Here is a 22759-nt window from a genome sequence, read left to right on the forward strand (position 1 = left end):
TTAAAATTGATCGTGCTCGGTTCTTAACCCTTAGTGAGCATGCACTTATCTTTATTATAGATTTTAACGTCTACCTCATTTTATGACGTTGAAAATAACCTATAACATGCTTTATATAACAATTTATATAATCATCCATTTCATGCAATAATATAACAATTATATCTATCACTCATGCAACCCTAAGACATGCATACTATACATTATAACACTTATAACATACTTGGAATGCATGATACATGCTTAGCCTATGGTGGGATTTTAAATCTATATGACATACTTTATGCATATACATTTTCTATTTAATTAAAACATACATTCATAATGCATAATTAATCAAACACACTAAAGTGGGTTGGTTTTGGCATTTTAAAGCAAGCAATTAACTAAATTATTACATTAATAATTAAAAATAACTTGAGCCGTTCCCGAGGATCACGAACTGGACAAACCAACCCTTAAAAATGTTCAATCGGTCCCCAACGACAGAAAAGACACCCGAACCGCCTCTTCCATCTTCTTCGGTTCAGCTTGCTTATCTCTTTCATTTTCGATCAATTACAACCTAAAATGGACTCTAATGACTCCATAAAAATTACAGACCTTTCTTCATTCATTAAAGCCCATACACCTTAGGCTTATTACAATAATTGTATCAAATGGAAGCATAAAAAAAAATGCCAAAACCAAAACCATCCACTTTAGCAACCACAAATTTCATGCATGAAATGGTACCCACCATGATCAAATTAATGTAAATAAAGTGCCTAAAACTTGCTCTGATACCAATTGATGGTGTTAATATAACACATGCGGAAGCAATTTGGATCTTAGGCACTTTTAGAACATCAATTATTGTAAATCACTAGCATGTTCATAAGTATTAAAACTTAATGAGTTTAAGTACTAACCTTTTGTAGTTCAAACTCCTTTTGCCTCACGAACCGGTTTCGAACCACCACTAGTGTCTTCTCCACTATCCTCCGGCCTTAGAACGGGATTGTGGAATCCGGTGAGTGACTAAACTTGGGAGGGATTTTGTATATGTGAAAGAGAGTGTTTGTGAGAAGTTTTTCTCAAGGCTTTTCATCAAGATGAAGAAAAAACCCTCCAAGTATCATGATCACTCTATTTAAAGAGTCAAGTTTGCATGTTCATGCAAACTTGAGATCACCAAATTTTGACACTTAAAATTCCACTCAAGAGTTTGGGATTATGTGGCAAGCATGCATGTTTGAGTTAACCAAATTTTGACACTCAAAATTCCACTCAAACTTGTGGGGTTTATTTGGCAAACATGCAAGTTTGGTTAAACCAAATTTTGACACCTCAAAATTCCACTAACATGGATTTTTCCATTAGATGAAAGTCAACATTTTGACTTTCTTCATTTTAATTCAACAATTAATTTGAATAATGAATTTCAAATTAAAGTAACATTAAATGATTAATTAAACTATTTAATTAATATTTAATATTAATTCAAATGCCAATCCCAATCAATTCCGACACATAATTGATTAAGATATTTAAATCTTATTTAAATATCTCACATTCTCTCTTTTCGTTTAATTCGTAAATAAAACAAAATTGCGGTTAAATATATCGTATATATGTAACGCATATTCCCTAATTTGAATTCGAACACTTCGAACTCACTCGTCACATTGTTCTATGGTTTAGTCCGATATGAGCTAGCAGAGGGATCTAATGGACCTATAGATCATGGGCTCCAACGATCCAAGATTAACCAATTAAACTCATTAACCTGGTTAACCAACATTCGTTAACTACTAGGACACTCCACTATAGCCTAGTAGTTGCACTCCCCTCACTATAGATATATTTCTGTCCATCTTATATAACCATGATTAGTAAGTCGATCCTTCACAGGTTGTTCGTAACTAGAGCTGGGTCAATTTACCGTTTTACCCCTGAAGTTACTTCTTGTTCCTTATGTCTCACTGATCTTCTAATGAACAATTGGTTTGTGGTCCAACCAGTAAACCGAATCCCTCTCAGGCCAATGAGAGGGTGGGGCCCCTTGTTCAAGACCTGGAGTCAGTGCTTAAGGGAACTACCTTTCTTCTATCCCTAAGTGGGTAGGAGTGAATTCCGTCTTGCACCCCACATCCCCAGCCATTCACCCAGTCTTACCCCTGAAATGGGAGGCCTGTTGAGTCGGCGAACTAGAGCCACTCTCACCCATGCAAATCTAAGGATAATTCCGAATAAACAGGAGTTCATGGTTAGCTCAGGATTAAAACCGAGTTACCTAGGTTATCGAATGAAAAGAAAATCAGTCTCAACAGTAAACGACTTTATAAAGTGAGAGTGGTTTTCTTCATGGTCCGATCTTATGCAATACTCATTGCATAGGACGCCCCCACTCACATGTCTCCACATGCACAATTTAGTGATCACATTGTTTATATCATATACAAAAGTGGGCCGCATCCATAGTGTCCCCAGAATAAGGTACTCAGCCTTATCCTTATACTATAGATCATTTTGACTATATACTTGAACTTGATCCACTCTTATGTCTCTACATATAGTTCAAGTAATCATACTATAGCCAGAGTGTTCTTAGTTTATTGGATTTAGATTAATGATCGTAATTTTCACTTTATTCAATAACAATTTTTACTGAATAAACATCAATAATAACTTTATTGAAAATAGAATATATCTTTGTTTACAAACTATGAGTTTTAGGACATAAAACCCAACACCTTTAACACGCTCAAGAGGGTACTTACGCACGGTTTCAACACGCGCGTATTACACATAGTGGTTTTACACAGTCGTGGATCAACTCAGCTCAAATCTGACGGGTCGAAGCGATTCAGGGCGGTTCGTTCACACTGTTACTAGGTCGCATGCGGAACGTCAGTTCAGGTATGGGCCAACCCGGATCTGTGCACTAACGAGTGTCTTCTTGCGGGTAGGGCGCGGTTTGTCATGGTCCTACATTTTTTACCATGCGGCGTCGTGATCTTGACACACTCACGACTAGCCTTAAGGGAAATTAAGCCCCATATATGTTTTTTGCCCCGGCTTTGTGGCTTCATCGGACCTTAGGTGAGATTTGTCTTCGCCAATCGAACATTGCTTGTGCGGAATCCAAGCTTGTTCAACCACACATGCCGCCTGTGCATGCATGTTCCATCGTCTGCGACACATTCGACTTGCCTCTACACTAGGCCAAGTCATTCGGCTCGACCTTGGCTTTGCTCGGGCCAATGTCTCTCAATACAACGTCGCATCTCATCTTGCCATCTCGATCCCCATCGACTAGGTCCATATGTCTTGACGCCATCCCGCGTCTCAGGGTGTCATCGGCCATCATAACTCGTTCGGTCATGTCATCAAGAATGGGCCCGCGTGTCATTCATCTCATCGGGACTTTCCGAACATCCATCCATCCGGGTTCTATCGAGGCATAGGCCCTCTCGTGCCCATGCTGAATCATTTACGAATATCGTACCAGATAACGGGTGTATGTAGCAACTTTCAACACGCAGGCTAGGGCGCAATACCAGCACACCCGTGCTGCCCGATACTGTCCTTCAAAAACCCATTTCAAAGGAATTCGCCCGAGACACTCATCTCGGCACGCTCGCCCACACTGTGACATACGTATGTGCCACAGGGTAGCTCACTTAAGCCATAGGGCCCAGGGGTGGTGGAGAGCTAACACCATAGTACCCCTATAGTACATTTTGAGCCATTTTCATTCTACCAGGTGTAGATGATTTTGGTGAGTGGTCATATGGTGTCGTGCATTGTCCGTCCGGTTTCCAATTGACACCAAACTTGGCGAGCATTCATATTTACTATGGACGGGCTTAACTCCCAAACCGCATGCCCAAATTCCTTCCGAAATCTCAACTTTTTAGGTTAAGGCCCGAGGCCCTACCCGGTCCTTCAACGAGCCTATCTTGTCTTTCATGTCTATTCTGATGTCTCTGTCTTGTTATGTCTCAACTTGTCTTCAATGCCCATTTTGCGTGGTGGTGTGTTGGATGATGCATCGTCCTCCCGCATCATGACACTCTTCTATATTGGCCCGCATATGGCCGGATGGGCGTCTCTTGAGGGACGCCGCTTTGCTTGTCATAATGTGAGAGAGTCACAACCTACTCTCTTCATAGTATGGTTGTGACACGTATGGTTGTAACACGGTTCTCCAGCGAAATTGTGCCATGTTTCACTCACCAACTCTGCTGCACTTCTCCGTATGTTGGGCAACGCGTGGCGGCGATTCTCTCTCTCATCCTGCAATTGTGGGATTCAATGAAACTCAAGTATCAAGGAAATGCTAGAGTGAAGCAAGCCCAGCTACAACGACTTCGCAGAACATTCGGAACTTTAAAGATGAAAGCAGGAGAAGGTGTTTCTGAGTATTTTACAAGAGTTATGTCTACTGCTAATGACATAAGGAATTGCGAAGAACATATGCCGGATGTCAAAATTGTTGAGAAAATACTTCGAAGTCTCACCGATAAATTCAACTTCGTAGTATGCTCAATTGAAGAATTACAAACATCTTTGTTTGTACATGAACAACAGGTGATTGATAAGAGGACTCAAGAGCAGATTCTACAGGTGGAGAATTTACCAAGGTATAGACAAGGAAGAGGCAGAGGGACATTTCAGAGAGGAAGAGGTTACTCTAGAGGACAGGGAAGAGGTAGATCTTTTGTGAACCGGTCGGCCATCAATTTGAATATCCAGGCTTAGAAAAAGAAGCTGTCAATTATGCTGAATTTGACGAGGAGGAAGAACTGCTATTGATGGCGTACACAAAGAAAAGTAAAGTTGAAAGAGAAGACATTTGGTTTCTCGATTCTAGGTGCTCAAATCATATGACAGGGGCCAAAACATGATTCGTTGAGCTTGACGAAAGTTTCAAACACACTGTCAGGTTATGAAATAGCTCAAATTTGGCAGATGAAGGAAGAGGCAGTGTCAGATTCGCCGTGACAAATGTCTACTATGTCCTCAATCTCACCAACAATTTGTTAAGCGTAGGGCAGCTACAGGAGAAGCGCTTGGTGATCTTAATCAAAGAAGGAACCTGCAGAATTTATCATCAACAAAGGGGCCTGATAATGAACACACAAATGACGGCGAATTGCATGGTCTCAGTTCATGCAAAGATGAAGTCATTGGTTGACAAATGTTTGAAAATAGAAGATGAAGACTTGGAGGCTCTGTGGCACAAGAGGTATGGGCATTTGAACAGTAAATCTATTCAAATCATGCAGCAAGAACAAATGGTGGAAGAAATACTCAAATTAAAGGAAGCTGTCAAAGTTTGCACAGTTTGCAATGTTGGGAAGCAACAATGGCAAAATTTTCCAAAGAAAAGCAAATGGAGAGCATCAAACAAACTAGAATTGATTCATGGAGATCTTTGTGGACCCATCACTCCAACCTGTCACAGTGGTAAAAGGTGCTTGCTGATACTTGTAGATGATTTTTCTCGCAAGACATGGATTTATTTTATTGCAGACAAATCAGATGCTTTTGAAACATTCAAAAACTTAAAAAATCTGGTTGAAAATGAAGTAAAAACAACCTGACCGGGGAGGACAATTTACGTCAAATGAATTCAACAAGTTCTGCAAAGATAACGGGATCAAGCGACAACTAACAGCTGCTTACACTCTCTAGCAAAACGGAGTTGCAGAAAGAAGGAATCGGACCATCATGAACATGGTACGATGTCTTTTATTTGAGAAAGAGATGTCGAAGAAGTTGTGGCCGAAAGCAGCTAGATGGACAGCTCATGTTCTGAATCGCAGTTACACAAAGGCAATCAAGGACATGGTTCCTGAGGGGAAGTGGTTGGGCATAAAACCAAATGTGGAATACTTCGGAGTCTTTGGTTCAATTGCACATGTCCATCTTCCCAAACAAAAGAGAACCAAACTTGATGACCGAAGTCTCAAATGCGTCTTACATGGAGTTAGTAATGAATCTAAGGCCTATCGCCTGTATGATCCAGCAATAAAGAAGATAATTGTGAGCAGGAATGTCATATTTGAAGAAGGTGCAAAATGGGACTGGAATTCAAGTACAAAAAATGCAGAGCAGGACATGTTGGCTTGGGGAGATGATGATAATATTGTTGCAGAAGAATCGGAAGGAGGAGAGACTGGTGGAGAAGGAGATTCAAATGAAGAAGCAAATGACAAGTTAGAAGAAATCCAAGAAATGGATGAATCTTCCCAGAGTTGCCACAACAAACAACACAAAGGAGAAAGCCAGTTTGGATGTGCGATTATGAAACAGGTGAACACCTATTTGAAGAAGAAGAAGTTGAGGAGGGGTTTGTTTTTCACATCTCCAATGATGATCCTGTGAACTTTGAAGAAGCAGTAAAGGAAAAGAAGTGGCCGGAGGCTATGAAGCTTGAAATTCAAGCTATTGAAAGAAATCAGACATGGGAGCTTGTGACATTGCCGCATTAAGCAAAGAAAATTGGTGTCAAGTGGGTCTTTAAGACAAAACTAAATGAAGAAGGCAAAGTAGACAAATGTAGAGTGAGACTCGTCGCTAAGGGATACTCGCAGAAGGCTGGAGTAGACTACAATAAAGTTTATGCACTAGTAGCTCGATGGGATACAATCAAAATTCTCGTGGCAGTAGCAGCTTAACATGGATGGTCCATCTATCAACTTGACGTCAAAAGTGTTTTTCTATATGGTGAATTAAACGAGGAGGTATATGTTGATCAGCCTGAAGGTTTTTCAAAAAGGGAGAAGAGAACAAGGTTTGTCGACTAAGGAAAGCTCTCTACGGCTTGAAACAAGCACCGAGGGCATGGTTCAGCAAAATCGAGAGCCATTTTAAGAAGGAAGGATTTGAGAAAAGTAATTATGATAACACCTTGTTCTTGAAGAGAATTGGAAGAAAATTGTTGTTGGTTTGCCTATACGTTAATGATTTGATTTATTCAAGAGATGATGAGAATATGTGCAAATGTTTCAAGTTATCAATGCAACAGGAGTTTGAGATGACAGACTTAGGGAAAATGAAGTAAGTATGCTAAGGAAGTATTGGAAAGGTTCAATATGTCGAATTGTAATGCTGTAAAGAATTCGACAGTCCCTGGCACCTTCTTGTCAAAGTCAGGCAGAAAAAGTGTCGATGCAACATTGTACAAACAACTAGTAGGATGCTTAATGTACCTTACACTAACTCGTCCTGACTTAATGTTTTTGGTTTGCTTGATTTCTCGTTATATGGCTGATCCTAAAGAAGAACATATGCTGATTGCTAAAAGGGTACTGAAATATTTAAAAGACACATTAGATGTTGGAGTTTATTACAAATGGAGTAAGGATGTAAATCTCTTGGGATACACAGACAATGATTATGCACGAGATATTGACGACAGGAAGAGCACTTCGGGCTATGTTTTCTTTCTAAATGGAGCAGCATTATGTTGGAGTTCAAGGAAGCAGGGAATTGTCACACTATCATCTACAGAAGCTGAATATATAGCTGTCACTACAAGTGCATGTCATGATGTTTGGCTTAATGGAATTCTGAAGGAGCTAGGTGTTCTAAGCAGTGAGTGCATCAATATCATGTGTGACGGTAGTTCAGCAATCAAACTGTCTAAGAACCTAGTTATGCATCGAAGGACAAAACATATTGATGTCAGACATCATTACTTGCGAAATTCGTCCATTAATGGGACTGTGAGGTTAGTATTTTGCAGAACTGAAGATCAAATGGCAGACATAATGACTAAACCAATTAAGCTAGATCAATTTGTAAAATTAAGGGAGTGTTCAATGATCCATGGAGGTCACGAGGTGTGTGTCTACGTGGGTTGTGAGAATTTCGGCGCGAGTCGCGAGTGACCAAGCTGGTTTTTTTTAATGGTTTTTGTACGACTTTTAAAAATGATTCTACTAATTACAAATATAAATTTTTCGATTTTTGATTCAAAACATTTAAATCATTTTATTATAATCATTTCTACTAAGTGCTTCTTCCTAGTAAAAAAAAAAAAATTATTAAATCAAATATATTTTCTAAAAACAATTTTTATGTATTATAAAATATTATATTTAACCAACAAATTTAGTTGGAAAAGTTATTTTAAGAGATTATTTTGAAAAGTTATATAAACATGCAATTAATTTGTGGACTAATAATTGAGGGCCATAGTCGTCATTCAATTAAAATGATGTGTTGGACATCAAATTTAATAGGGGTGGGTGCTTGTAATAATTCATTTAGATTTTTTTTTTAATGTATAATACAAATATTGATTACTTTCTCCTTGTGGATATAAAATACTAATGAAATGGTTGACGTGGACGTAAATGTAATACACTCGGTGTATAAATAGAAAAAATTTGTATGAAAAGGCACAATTGGGTGAGTGAAAATGTGGAGACTTACGGTGGGAGAAGGAGAAAATAATCCATACTTATTCAGCTCCAACAACTTTGTGGGAAGACAAACGTGGGACTTCGAGCCCGATGAAGGCACTCCAGAAGAGCGAGCTGAAGTGGAAGAAGCCCGCCAAAATTATTACCATAATCATTTCAAAGTCCCATGCAACAATGACCTATTTTAGAAATTTCAGGTTCTCTTTAATTCTTATATAAATTCTTTTAATCATGTTTATAGAAATAACTAGAATTTTTTTTAAATAAATGTTTGAAGATGTTTTCAACTAACTTATTTAGAACGAATTAGATAAATGTATTTTAAATAAATGTTTGAAGATGCGCGCAAGTATTTGTTAAATGAATAAATACGAGTGGGGTTTTGCGTACCAAGTATTTGTTAAATGAATAAATACGAGTGGGGTTAGAATAAATTGTCCTTTATTTTCAACTCATTTATTTATAAAGAATTGACCTAAACACATATTTATTTAGTCTACTTTATTAATAAATGTGTTTAACAAGTTATTGAATATATGCTCAATAATTTTCTTCATTATGATGACGTAGTTTCTAAGAGACAAAAATTTCAAACAAACAATTCCAATAGTGAGAGTGAAGGAAGGAAGAGATGTGGAAGAGAAAATAGCAATAATTAAGAAGGAAACAGCGTCCATTGCACTCAGACGAGCCACCAGCTTCTTTGCAGCCTTACAAAGCCACCATGGTCATTGGCCTGCTGAAAACGCTGGCCCTAAGTTTTATTTCCCTCCACTGGTACTCTTCTTTTTCTATTCATTTTATCTGGTATAATTCTACCACAAATTTACCATTTTCTTTTCAGGTATTTTCGTTGTATACTACGGGACATCTTAGCATCATATTCTCAGAACATCACCGAAAGGAAATCCTTCGTTATTCATATTGTCATCAGAATGAAGATGGTGGATGGGGATTGCACATTGAGGGACAAAGTTGTATGCTTTGCACTGTTTTTAACTATATTCAACTTCGTTTGTTGGGAGAAGAGCATGACAAAGATGAGTGTTTTAAAGCTAGAAAATGGATTCTTGATCTTGGAGGTGCTCTTTACATACCCTCTTGGGGAAAGATTTGGCTTTGTGTTAGTCCCATATATATCTCTACACTATCTGATTTGAAACCACGTAACTCAAATTTAAGAAACTAAATTTATAATTTAACTATGTAGATTCTCGGAGTTTGTGAGTGGAAGGGAGCAAATCCCATGCCTCCAAAATTTTGGTTGTTAGGGAAATTACTTCCTTTCATTCCTCGAACTTTGTTTTGCTATTCTAGATTGACACTTCTTCCTATGTCGTATTTATTTGGGAAGCAATTCGTTGGACCCCTCACATCTCTCATTCTTCAATTACGCCAAGAAATCTATACTCAACCTTACAACCACATTAAATGGAGTCCTACCCGCCATTATTGTGCAAAGGTACGTTCCTAACCCATTCAATCAATATCCATCCTTTCAAAAGGTTTCAAATTTGTACATGTAGAAATTGAATATTTCTATTTCATGTACGATATGAGACTTTGATTATTTTGATTGATTGGACATGATCATGCAGGAAGACAAATGCTTTGAACGTTCATTATTTCAAAAGCTAGCATGAGATACTCTTCACTACCTTGGAGAACCCATTCTTAATAGTTCGGCCTTTAAAAAGATAAGAAATAGAGCTCTTCAAGTAGCTAAATCTCACATTGATTATGAAGATCATAATAGTCATTACATTACAATGGGATGCGTTGAAAAGGTTAATTTCATACTTCTTTTTTATTTTATTATTATCATTATAGTTAATAATATTACATTAATAAATATAATTTAGTTAATATGGTAGAGGGGTATCGAACATGCAGCCATTGTTTACACTTGCTTGTTGGATTGATGATCCTAATGGAGAAGCTTATAAGAAACATGTTGCTAGAATCAAAGATTACTTATGGATTGGTGAAGATGGAATGAAGATGCAAGTATGTTTTACCCATTATTAAATCCTTTACTAATTTATAAATAAATAAATATTATATTTCGCTAAAAATGCCCATTTCCATCCAACATTCAAATAGATGTTTTGCTAACCTTTGTCATAAATACACAACAAGTAATAAGAGAAACTGATAAAGGACTAACATATGCATATCTTAGTAGAGCTTTGGTAGTCAATCATGGGATGTTGCTTTTGCCATTCAGGCCATTCTTGCAGCAAATCTCCACCCTGAATTCTCCAAAGTACTTAAGAAAGGGCATGACTTCATTAAACAATTACAGGTATTAAATATTTTTAATTTTAATAAATATTTGTTTATATTATTTTAATGTATACTAATATAAAGGTTAGAGAGAATCCTTCCGGTAATTTTCGAAGTATGTATCGTCACATATCAAAAGGAAGTTGGACATTCTCCGATCGAGATCATGGATGGCAAAATTCTGACTGCACTGCAGAAAATTTAGTGGTATTTTATTTTATTTTCATAGTTTCCATAAAAAAAGATATTAAAACTTAAATCAATTTACTAATCTCATACATTTATATAAATGACGGGTTAGTGTTGTTTGATATTTTCGACCATGCCTTCCGACATAGTAGGAGATCCAATGGAACCACAATGGTTTTTTGAAGCGGTCAATATCGTATTATCCCTTCAAGTAAGAATTGTAATTTCAAATTTGCCTTACAATTATCTTGCTCTTGTCAACTTAGTGATGAGTTGCTTAATTTTGTTGTGAAATAAATAGGCAAAAAATGGTGGAGTCTCAGCTTGGGAGCCTACCGGAGTTGTACCATCGTGGCTTGAGCTAACCAAGGCCTTATTTGATTATTATTTTCTCAAATAATACTTAAATACATTGTAAATCATTAAAAATATCATTATTTTGTTTTATCAGTTACTGAATCCAGTGGAGTTCTTCGAGTACACCATATTGGAACTCGAGTAAGTAGACAATAAGAATATCACATGCACATACATTTTATTGGACTAATTATTATTTATTTTGTTGCTTTTGTGATGAGCCATGGAATGGGTAAAATTAGATATGCAGAATGCACGTCATCATCGATAGAGGCACTTATTCTCTTTAAGAAGCTATTTCCAAATTACAGAAAGAAAGAGATAGAATTTTTTTTAAGTAAAGCAGTAAAGTATTTGGAAGAAACGCAGAAAGAGGATGGATCATGGTATGGAAATTGGGGAATTTGTCACATTTACGCAACATACTTTGCTATAAAAGGATTAGTGGCAACTGGAAACACTTACCAAAATTCCTCAACCCTAAGAAGAGGTGTGGAGTTTCTTCTTAAAATTGAATGTCCAGACGGTGGGTGGGGAGAGAGTCACATTTCATGTACACAAACGAAATACATTCCTCTTCTACGGAATGCTTCCAATCTTGTTCAAACTTCCTTTGCTTTAATAGCTTTGATCCATTCTCAGCAGGTTTGTTTTACTCTTTTACTTCAATTATTATAAGTACGTAAAGCTTTTTTTATATATATAATAAAGAAATGGCGTAAGTATGTAGGAAAAGAGAGACCCAACTCCTCTTCACCGTGCGGCAAAACTATTGATTAATTCTTAACAAGAAAATGGTGATTACCCTCAACAGGTAGGTTATTGTTACGTGAGTTTTGGTTAAACTATAATTTTTATTATATTACAAAAGAAAGTTATTTATATGGCAGGAGATAGGTGGAGTATTTATGAACACATGCATTTATGAACACATGCATGCTACACTATGGACTATATAAGAACGTATTTCCATTGTGGGCACTTGCCGAGTATTGTAATAAGGATTCATTGCCATAGTTTCAACCAAATTTATGTAACATGCTTCCATCTTTTTTTCATTACATCTCCATATGCTATATATAATATATAAACGTTTTAACTTTTGTTTTTCTTATTTTTATCGTTTTCAATAATGATCTGAATTGATATTTGCATCCAACAACTTAACATAATATTTAAATCTCATATAAATTTTTTTCAAAATAAATATTTGCACATGATAATTTTTAATGGATCATAATGAAATGAAAAGGTTAAAAGATTTGAATTTCTTTAATATTGTTGGGCTAAAAAAAATTATAATGTAACAAGAACTAATTCAACCACTCACTCCTAGAATATCTTAACCCACCAAACCTTCCCCGTATTCACTTAATCGCCCAACTGACTCCATCCCACACTCACTTAAGGTCATATCCCAATTGCCATAAGAAATTTCTTCCCAAAATGTCAGTCGATTAGTTGTGCTGCTAAACGAACAATACCTTAGGGCCATATAAGCCCACACCCATGCTCAAAACTTAGACCCTTAACTTTGCTAGGTACTATGCTACTACGTTCTAAGTGATCTTGACCTCTCGACACGCAGTGTGTTACGAGGACTTGATTCCTCTTTTAGGTGGAATTTCCTATGTCATAATTTACGATGCGATTTTCACCCCATTAATTCATCAAGAATGATGATTAGTTTAAGTGGGAGAGAGTGTCACAACATCTCTAAGAAGATAGTAGGTTGTGACCCCCCACACTCAAACTAACAAGAGAGCGACTCCCAAGTGGCAACCATCCGACTGCGTGAGGGTCGAGATAGACAAGTGCAATGGTGCGACCGAGGAGGATGATGCATCATCCAACACACCAAGAAGAGTGTGCATTAAAGCCAAGTTGAAGCATAAGTAAGGTTAGAGAGAACAAGGGACACAATTGTCGAAGTCAGGGTAGATATCTATGAGTTAAGTCTCAGATTATGGTCTGAGTTAAGTCTGTCTATTTGAAATAGGTCTTTCAAGAATGATGCTAGACAACATGGGTGTGCGACATTGCATCTCAGCCTATGTGTCAGAGGTTAGTATATGCACTCGCTATTTGGCATGGATATGATATGATATTCTGGATAGATGGATGTTCGAGATGTTCTAATGAGATGAGTAAGAAAATAGGGTCAACCTATTCCGTGACATGGGATGACACTACGATGCACGGGTCGTATTTATGGAAACCAAGATGATGACCAAGATGCGACGTTGCACATGAGTAACCTTGGTCTAGAGCAGAGGCAAAGTCGAGCCAAATGACTTGGCCTAGTGTAGAGACAAGTCGTCTAGAGTCGCAGATAATTAAACTTACATGCACGGGTGATGTGTGTGACTGAACAAGTTTGGATTCCACATGTGTTGTATTTGTTGGCGAAGGAGAACATCCTCTAAAGTCTTAGAAAGTGACAAAGATGGGAAAACAATATGAATGGGGTTTGAGTTCATCTCAAGGCTTGTCATTAGCAAGTCAAGATCATGATGCTGCATGGTTGAAGAAGTACGGTCATGACACCTTGCACCATGTCTTATGTGCAAAATGTCTCGATAGGCCTCATGTTTCTCTCACCTACCTAGATGAGATGCCTTGCCTCGTGTCTTACTAACAAGATGCTATGACTCTGTTTTGCACCAACCGTATGACCACATCGGTCTTTCATGGAGACTAATCTAGGCCACTTTAGGATAGCAACCAGGTCGACCAAATGTCATAAAACAAGACAAGCTTTATGTTATGCCCCTAGTTATTCAATAAGATAAATATATAGTACCTTATCTATGTTTTTCAAGTAATATTAATATATTAAATATATTAAATATAAAGGAAAATAAATTTAATTTGAAATTTTCAAATTAATATTTAATATATTAGATATATTAAATAAATAAATAAAGATATATTTAATTTTAAGTGTTCAAATTAATTAATATTTAATATATTAGTTAGGTTGAATATAAGTAAAAAAAAATATAATAATTTGAAGGGTTCAAATTAGTATTTAATATATTAGATGTATTAAAAGAGAAAAATATATTTATTGTATTCAATTCAATATTAAACCATTAATGTATTTACTTAAATAAAAATATATTTAAAATTTGAATGAGATTCAAATTAGTTAAATATATATTAGAAAGTCATATAATATTTAAATATAATTATTTGGTAAAGATTATCCGAGAGTTGGGGTAAATAGAACTTTTGGGCTAAAGAATTCTCTTGAAACTTTTCTTCTCCAATCTCTTTCACGATTTTCTTTCAAGAGACTCCCACAAGTCTTGACCTCGTATTCGATTCACAGAAGATCTTGTGAAATGTAGAAATGTTGGAATACTTAAAAAAATCTAGCAAGTCAAGGTTTTTACTAATGAAGAGTTATTCTCATATTTATTGTTTTCTTAATAAAATCAAAACAGTTTCCAACGCTTTCACTGTATGGATGAAGAGTTTATTCCAAACTCTTCCGTATTGTCCCCTGGATTCAATTTCGAAAAGCATTCTTTGAAAAATACTACCCACAGAGTGGAAATGTTTAGGAACCCATAGGCCTCTTTTAAGCCTCAAGCAAGGGGAGGAGACCATGAAGGAATATGATTTTGGAATTCACAAAGTTATCGCATTTTTCTCCTAAGATGGTGGACATGGAGAGGAAGAAAACTCTCCGTTTTATCATGGGCCTAAGGGAGGACATCCAAAGATCAGCTGTGGCTCATGCCCCAAGCGACACAACACCGCCTGGAAAGCTGCCATCTTATTAGACATGCATAGGCCAAAAACAAGAAGATAAACAAAACCCTTGTAGGTCAAAACAAGCAAGAGACCGAACAAGAGGAACAACTAAGAAACCTACCAAAAAGAAATGCCAGAAATGCCATAAGCATCATGAAGGGGAAAGCCTAGCAGAAATAAATGCATGCTTCAACTGTGGCAAGGAGGCCATCAAATTGTTGATCGTCTATATTGCATAGATCAAGGCAACAAGCAGGCGGGCCAAAACCATGAAAGGTAGTAACCCCATAACAAGAATCAGAACCAGTAGGGCAGAGGAGCACGTCCACAGACTCGAGCTGCTGCACATGCTACTACGGCTAGGAGGGCCGACGAACCTAACATAGTAGTCACAGGTACTCTTCTCATCCTTGACTAGTTCGCTTATGTTCTATTCGACTTGGGCTCTACTCATAATTAGAATACCACTGTGTTGGAATTTATGCCCTAAAATCTAGTAGTTAATTATTTAATTTTTAACAATAATTTTTATTATTTTATTTGTAATTTAATTGTTATCTATGGTATAAAAATCCAAGATTATTAATGTAATCTTGAACGGTAGTTGACATACAAGAGGATCTTATTCGAGTAATAACTTAAAGAGTCTATAGTATACACTACAAGAAAAGTACCTTTTCATATAAAATAGCTCATTCAAGTAATAACTTAAAGAGTCTATAGTATACGCTACAAGAGTACCTTATTTTTTCATATAGAATAGCATTTTTAAAATAATGCTATGAAAAAAAAAGTAAAATGGCCCAATAAAAAATGAATATTTTTTCCCTCTCTCTTCCCTCCCATTTTTTTTTTTTTTTTGGGTTTCCCTCTCATTTCTTCCCTTCTTTCTCCTAGCCCTAGATCCATCTCCTCTCTCATTTCTTTCTCTTTTCGGTTTCCATCTCTTCAAGCTCATTTCTTCTGTTCTTTCTCTTAGCCCTACATCTATCTCTTCTGGGCTTTTTCCTTTCTTTCCATTGACAGTTTCAAACTCACCCATTTCTCTCATTAGGTTGCTGGAAGTGGTCGACAACAACCACAACAACGGCGGTAGAGGCGGCGGCGAGGATCATGACCGGAACGCAGATGATTGGGATTGGGCGGCCCTGCTATCGCAATCGTACAACTAGAATGAACTGGATGAGATGCAGAGGAGCTGGCTTCTCGGTCCGGTGGAGGGAAAGAAAAACAGATATGTTGACCTAGGTTGTGTAATCATGTCGAAGAAGGCTTTGAAATAGGAATATCGGTGGAATCAAGATGTGCCCATCCTATTTTTTTTCGAACGACGCATGGTACGGCTCCCCTTATAAAAGATTTTGTATTTTAATTCAACTTTTTTTTTTCTTCTGTTGTTCGTTTAGAAGCTTAAACGAAGCTTAGTGCTTGAAATGGCCTGAGTGGTTGCTGATAGACATACACATATGGTAACAAATTTTTCTCTGCTTATTTATCATATTTTTTTTTTTTCAATATTTACTATTTTGGTTTTAGTTGATTATGTGAGAATGAGTACATGTGAAAAAAATGTGAAAAAAATGTTAATGTATGCCTTCTTCCTCTTTCCATTTCCTTTTGTTCTTAGGACATTTTATCTTTTTAGTTATTTATTATCTCTTACACATGAGTGATTCTACTTCAAATTCTCCATTGTCTTAATTCACTTTGAAAAATATTTATCTAATGACAAAATTTTAATTAAAAGACTACTATCCATTACAAAGAAGACTTTTAATCCTTTGTTTCCCTCTTGATTTAAGCTTTGCAACGTACAATTTATTAAAGTAGGTCGAGTGTTGTCATCATATATTTGTTTTGGTTTTAATGTTAATGATTTGTTGTTATAGGGTGCATATAAGGTTAGTTGTTTTAATGTTAATGATTTGTTGTTATAGGGAGGGTGCATATAAGGTTAGTTGTTGTGGAAATAGGTTGTTATGGAATGGGAGTGAGGTCAAGGAATAATTGCAAGTGTGTCTCTATCTTCTCTTTCTTGCATTTCTTTGATATTGAGTAATTGTAAACAAGTTCATTCATAGAATCGGTGGAAAATGAGATGATTTTAGAGATTGTTATAAAAAATTTCTAATATCTCACTACTAGTCTGCACTATATAAGTCTCTATCTCGTTTTTCCTTTTCTTACCGTTGCATGTCTTTGTCGTCACAAAAAAGAATACCTTTGTAGCTTTTAAATATAACATTTTGAACTAAAAGCTATGAAAAATTGAACACCATGAACTATATTTTTTGTTGTACAATTTTTTAACTCAGTAATTTTTATTTCTCTCCCCTTCCATCTTTTGGTTTTTGTCCATTTCATTTCACAACTTCTTTCCCTTGCACATCAAAATTCTTCTTTCATTTTGTCAACCTACTTCTATATTACTAATTATCCTCTTTCAGAAGGTTAGAGAGATGAAGATGAGCAGAGCAATAGTGACTTGAAGGAAGAGGCTTTCGAGATGTCTGTACCACGAGCCTCCAAAGATTTAGGTAAGTTCAATTGGAATTGGTTGCTATATTTTAGATTCTTGATGTTCAACTATGGATTTACAGTCACTTCCTCTAATACTCTTCTCTATTTATGATTGTTTTGAATTTTAAAGTGGTTTTGGCCAAAGAAGATGTAGAAGTGTAGAGATATTTTGATTCTAAGTTTGATCTTCATTTGAATGATGTGAATTTTGTTATTATGGTTTGATATGACTGAAGTGAGATTTGAGAATCTCTTTCTAGTTTGGAAGAAATTTGATATTTGAATTTGAACTTTTACAGCAAGTTTCTCTCTATTTAATGTTAACATACATCTCAATGTGAAATTTGGATAACTCTCAAGTTTAGATTTCACTTTTTTTTTTTTTTTTAATCATTTTTTGTAGAATTCTAAGGATTCTAAGGCTAAATTGAGTTAAATTTTTCCATTTTCTAATTAGGATTTGAGTGGTTATAAGTAATAGTAAAATCTTGTTTTTATTTTACTTTTTTTTTTGTTCATTATCTTATAAAATGTTGTTTTAATATCTAATATCTCAGCTGAAAAGTTTGTAAGAGTATACTCTACGAGCAAAGATGATAGAAGACTTACAATGCAAAGTCTTAACATGATAGCGACTCTCATTCATTGAACAACAAGGAGAATACTTTATCTTGTAGCATTTGAATACATTAGTTTGTAACCTAAATAGATTATAAAATTTCAATTCAGTGTTATGTATTTCATGTGTGTTTAGTTAAAGATGTGTACTTGGATTAAATTTTATTACAACGATATTAAATATTAAAATAAAATTTGACAACAAAAAAGAATAAATTCTATGAAAAGATTATTAGATAATTATAATTATTATAAATGATTAAATAACTTTATTATAGCATAATATTAAAGCTATAAATGTTATATTATGGCGTTAAAAAAATGCAATTATAAGTTGAAGATAACACAATATTTTAGTTATGTTAAACATATAATAGCATTAGTAAAAACGCTATAAAATGATTATATAACAATGTATAAAAGCTATAACTTCATACTTTATTATAGCATTTATTATAGCTACAAAAAAACGCTATAAAATGTCCCACACTTTTAATAACATGGGCTGTCACGACATACAAAAAACGCTATAAAAAGTCTATGATAACATTTTTCGTAAGCTATTGTATTCATTGTTTCTTGTAGTGATATGAATAAGGTTGGGTGTTTTATGTTGGTAACACTATTGATACGGCCCACTTTGTAATCGTTACAAATGATTTGATCCAAATAGTTCATGTGGAGACATGTAAGTGGAGTATCCTGTATAATGAGTTTGTATAAGACTGAATCAAGAAATATTTAATCTCTCTTTAGAAATCCGTTAATTGAGAAGTTTAATATTTCACATGATGATCATATGCGACTGGATCTTAATCCTGAGTGAGTTATAAACTTTTGCTTGTGAGGGCTTGTCCTTTACTTTATATAGGTGAGAATGACTCTGTTAGCCGATTCAATATGCCTACCATTTTGAGAACTTGACCAAATAAGGAATTGGGAACATAATATCATGAGTGAAATTCACTCCTCTCCATATAAGGGAAGTAGATGAGTTATTCTCTTAAGTACTAACCTCGGGACTTGAACAATGGGCCCCACCCTCTCATTGGCTCTAGAGGGACTTAGTTTATGATTGGATCATAAACAAATTATTCATTAGAGAATTAGTGTACTCAAGGTGAAAGATGTAATTATAGGGGTAAAATGAAGTTTTGATCCAGCTGTAATTAACAACTCGTGAAGGATCGACTTGCTTGTAATGTTTATATCAATGGACATAACTTGTCCTGCAGTGCGTAAAAGTGCAACTCTAGGTTTATAATGGAGTGACCTATAGTTAATTAATGGAAATTGATTAATTAAAGAGTTTAATTAATTAATTTTATATCCTTATCATTGGTAGGTCCATAAGGTCCGTTCCTAGCTCATAGTAACACTACAAGGTTCAATTTATTTAAAAGAAAATTTGAAGTGTTCAAATTGATATTTAATATATTAGATATATTATATATGAAGGAGAAAATAAATTTAATCTAAAATATCAAATTAATATTTAATATATTAGATAAATGGAGAAAATATATTTAATTTGAATCTATTTAATATATTAGATATATTATATATAAAGGAGAAAATAAATTTAATCTAAAATATCAAATTAATATTTAATATATTAGATAAATAGAGAAAATATATTTAATTTGAAGATTCAAATTAATATTTAATATATTAGATAAGTTAAATATAAATAGAGATAAATATATAAATTTGAAGGCTTTAAATTAATATTTAATATATTAGATATATTAAAAGAAAAATATATTTATTGTATTTTATACCATTAAATATTATATCATTATTTTGATATATTAAATAAAAATATATTTAAAATTTGAGGGAGATTCAAATGAGTTAAATATATATTAGAATATATTGTAATATCTCAATATGATTTGTATAAAATAGTGTATCCTAATATACTAAATATGAAAATATATTATTTGACAAATATTTTCCTAGAGTCCTTATAAATATGACCCTCGAGTTGAGTCAAAGACATACAAATCTCTCCTATTTTCTCCCGATAATGAAATTATATCTCCAAGAGAACTCTTGAAACTCTTCTTTTTCAATCCCTCTGGGATTTTCTTTCAAGAGATTCCCACAAGTTTTGACCTTTTGTTAGAGTCATAGCAAGAAAGATCTTGTAGAATGTTTTAGAACTGCATGGTTGGAATATTTCAAGGTGTTTTGCAAGTTAGGGTTTCTATAAAGGTAGAGTTCTTTTTAATTATTAATAAAATCATAACGGTTCTCAATGCTTTCGCTATATGGATGAAGAGTTCATTCCCTTCACACTTATCATTTCAAGACCGGGCGGCAAGATGCTAAAGGTGATGTTGATAGCTCTAGACATGAATGGCTTCAACGTGTCTTAAGTATGGAATAGAAAACAAAAAAACCTTATTTACGTAGACTGTCGAGTAAAAGAGGTAACGTTCAGGCCCCATACAAAGAAAATATCAAATCTAATGGGGAGTACTCGAGATATTCCAAGGAAATCTCAATCATAATAGCTAAGAAGTTGATCTGGACATTTTTAGCCAATATCACTTAAACAAATAAATATAATAAAGTTGATATTGACTTGTCCTACCAACTAATAGCAAGAGACTTTCAAGACTTCTTTCTCGAGGAATTACTAGGTCTCCCAATCACAGAAATAATGTAATAGCCCTCCCAAAAAAAATCAAAAATAAAAATAAATAAACAAATAAAAGTAATTATAGAAAAAAATTACCTTAAAAAAAATAATAAAATAAAATAAATAAAGGAACCACCCTTCCTCCACTTCTCTCTACTAACCTTTCCTAGTTATCCTTTTTCAACCCATTCCTAGCCGAAAAGAAATAGAAAAACAAGATTTACTTGAGAAAAAATGAGAATGTCATCTTACCGAGTTGAGATTCACTAGAGATTAAAGTAAAGATAGATATGATCAATTAAGTATATATTAAATTATGGACCTTATGGATCTTGTGGACCTACAGATTATAAGTTCCAATATATAAAATTAATTAATTTAACTATTTAATTAATTAATTTTCATTCCTTAACTATAGTTCACTTCACTATAGATCTAGAGTTGCACTTTTATGCACTGCAGGACAAATTATGTCCATTTATATAACCATTACAAGCAAATCGATCATTCACGAGTTGTTCATAATTACAGATGGGTCAGAAGTCCGTTTTACCCCTGTAATTACATCTTTCACCTTAAGTACCACTGATTCTCTAATTAACAATTTGTCTATGATCCAATCATAAACCAAGTCCCTCTCAGGCCAACTAGAGAGTGGGAGCCCATTCTTCAAGTCCTGAAATCAGTACTTAGAGAATAACTCATCTACTTTCTTTATATGGAAAAGAGTGAATTCCATGATATTATGTTCCCAACTCCCTATTTGGTCAAGTTCCTAAAATAGTATGCATATTGCATCGGTAAAAGAGTCATTCTTATCCATGTAAATTAAAGGACAAACCCTCCTAGGTAGGAGTTCATAACTCACTCAGGATTAAGATCCAATCACATATGATCATCATGTGAAATATTAATCTTCATAATTAACAGATTTATAAAGAGATATTAAATATTTCTTAGTCCAGTCTTATACAGACTTATCGTATAGGATACCTCTACTTACATGTCTCCACATGAATGATTTGGATCAAATCATTTGTAATGATTACAAAGTGGGTCGTATCAATGGTGTTACCCGGATAAAGCACCCAACCTTATCCATATACTATAGACTCTTTAGGTTATTACTTGAACACGATTCTCTTGTATATCAACCACATATTGTTCAAGATTATATTAATAACTTTGAATTTTCATTCCATGGATAAAAATTAAATTACAAATAAAATAATATAAATTATTACTAAAAACTAAATAATTAATTAAGGCATAAATTCCAATAATCTCCACTTGCACTAAAGCTGTTGTGACATGTGTCCTAGTATATACTCTATACCCAACATGTTCCCACTTGCTCTAGAGAAGATAGACATGTCTTGTAATCCTAGACATTGTAGATGACCCTCAAACACTTTAGCCTAGAGAATCATTTTATATAAATCAAAATAATTATCATTAAAGGTCATCTTGGTCAGTACCACACTACTCTCTCTCAATATCATTCTTTATAGATTGATCTTTTATAATTTCCTTAATATTAGTCTTTGTATCACTATTCTCACAATTAAAAGTGACAGACTAAATCACATATGAAACACCTTTCAAATGTTTAAGAAATTATTATAGTCATACATGTCATTTTGTTGCTTTTAAAGCAAAAAAATATTCCGCTTGTATATCATACTTCACAATCTAAGGTAAAATTGATCTTAACATAAATTTCTCTAAATTTATGTAACTAGTATATCACTTAAAAGATCAAATTTTTAGCTCCATACACAAAATAAAAAATTCTCATTATCCATCCATACTCTGACAAAACTTTAATTTTTTCCTTAATTGTCTTTAACTAATATAATCTAACTGTATATTTGGAATTGGTTAGGATTCATTTTAGGTTGAAAATATATCATTCTTAATAATTAATATGTCACCAACATTAAAAAAAAAAACAAAAAAA

General features: G+C 34.5%; 1 pseudogene; it reads left to right on the plus strand.

Annotated features, from left to right (window-relative positions):
• LOC111450514 overlaps positions 1 to 12054 on the plus strand; it is a 27007-nt pseudogene extending 14953 nt beyond the window's left edge.
• The last annotated feature ends 10705 nt before the right edge of the window (positions 12055 to 22759 follow it).

The sequence above is a fragment of the Cucurbita moschata genome, unplaced genomic scaffold (genome assembly GCF_002738365.1).
Source record: "Cucurbita moschata cultivar Rifu unplaced genomic scaffold, Cmos_1.0 Cmo_Scf00012, whole genome shotgun sequence".
NCBI classification, from domain to species: domain Eukaryota; kingdom Viridiplantae; phylum Streptophyta; class Magnoliopsida; order Cucurbitales; family Cucurbitaceae; genus Cucurbita; species Cucurbita moschata.